Source organism: Bison bison, unplaced genomic scaffold, assembly GCF_000754665.1.
Source record: "Bison bison bison isolate TAMUID 2011002044 unplaced genomic scaffold, Bison_UMD1.0 scf7180017849360, whole genome shotgun sequence".
Lineage (NCBI taxonomy): Eukaryota > Metazoa > Chordata > Mammalia > Artiodactyla > Bovidae > Bison > Bison bison.
In genome coordinates, this window is record NW_011479933.1 from 19667 (window position 1) to 21489 (window position 1823).

The window sequence follows — 1823 nt, forward strand, 5'->3', positions numbered from 1 at the left end:
GGCGGACGCCCACCAGGGTGTCTGAGGCCCTGGATCCCTGGCCTGCAGCCGCACCTTCAGCTGGGTGGGCTCTGCTCCTCCGGGTTCACCTCCAGCCTGACCTAGCTCTGGTCACCTGGGAAACAGAGGCTGCCTGAGGGAGGGGTTTTTCAGCCTGCTCCCACCGCCTAGCCTCCCATCTCCTTGATCCGACTCCTGCTGTATCAGACTGACCTCTCCTCATGCCTGAACCAAATGCACAATCCCCCTTCATCCACGCCTCTCTCTCCCCACCTCCCTTCCCAAGTGGACCTCCAAGAGCACGCCCCAGGGGCTCCTCTTAGCCCTCCCGTGATCCATCGGAGATAACCGTCTTGGCTGGTTGTCTCCACTCTGGTCTCCTTGGGGGGACTCAGGGCCCCACCCAGGGCTTCCCTCACCCGTCACACTTGAGTCCGAGGTTGAGCTCCCGTTTGGTAAAGGTCTGAACACTTCCTCTCCCTTGTGGCCACTGTTACCCAGGGCCCTTGGCGCGGCTGCGCATCTCAGGGACTTCCCAGGCCTCGTGTCCCAGGGCCTCCCACCGCCCGGCCCCTGCAGCCCTGTCCTGGCTCTGTTGCAGCCTCGCGGCTGCGCATCTCAGGGACTTCCCAGGCCTCGTGTCCCAGGGCCTCCCACCGCCCGGCCCCTGCAGCCCTGTCCTGGCTCTGTTGCAGCCTCCCTGCTTGTCCACCTTCTCTCTCTAACTCATGAAGGTCGAGCTGGCTGGGCCTGGCCTCGCGCCTCGGGCCTCTCGCGCGGGCCCAAGGCTATGAAGGCCATTGGTCTTCTTAAGACTGGTACCCACACTTGAGCCACCTGCCTGGCCTCTCTGGCGCGTGGATTTTTCCACGCGGATGTCACATAGATCACCCAGACTCAGTGAGGCCAGAACAGGACGCTCCATCCGCTTGCCCTCCCCCCAGGCGTTCTCCAGCTCAGGAAAGGCCACTGCCTTCCATCTCCCCTATGGCTCAGTCCCTGAAGTCACCCTTGACTCCTGTCTCACAGCTCCATCTAGTCTGCTGGCAAAACCCCCATCCCGTCCTTCCTGGTCCTCCAGGTTCTGCCCTGCCCAAGCCACCAGCATCCCTGGCATCCTCCACCTGCCCCCGGATTTCTCTGGCCTTCTGCTGTCCTCACAGCAGCCACAGGCATCTTTTTAAAGTGACAATCAAGCATCACTTCTTCACGGAGCCTGCCCAGATCATCGCATCTGGCAAGGGGCCTGCTACCCAACCCTCCAGCCTCCACTTGGCTCTTATCTCCATCAGCGCACTGTCCTGCAAACACTAGTTCTCATCTTAGCAGAAGCCCCTGACCCCCCGGTCTCCTTGGCTGCACCAGGACAGACAGCATCTTTTGTTGGCCACCGTGTCTCCAAGCATCCACAACAGTGCCTGGCACACAGTCCATGCTCAATAAACTATGGACCGTGTTCATTAGAAGGAATACATGGAGTTTCTCTTTTCCACCCAAGTAAGGAGGCTCTCTCCAGCCCGTCCACTTGCACCAGCCGGTCTCGGCACCCTCTCTTCACACAAGTGCTGCAGGTCCCCAGTCTGCCCCTCCTCTGGCGGCCCTCGTTGGGGCTTCCCAAAGGAACCGGCAGTTTCAGCGGGGCCTGGGCTTGCAGGGAGATTTGGACACGCAGCCGCCGAGCGTTTCCTTTGCTGCTCTGGTTCTCAGAGAGAAGGACAGCCTGGGACCCCAGCCAGCCCAGGTGGGTTGGCTGAGCAGGGCGGTCCAACTCCAGGCTCCGCCCCGCCCATGCCCCACCCACGCTGCGTGGGTGGAGGCCAGGA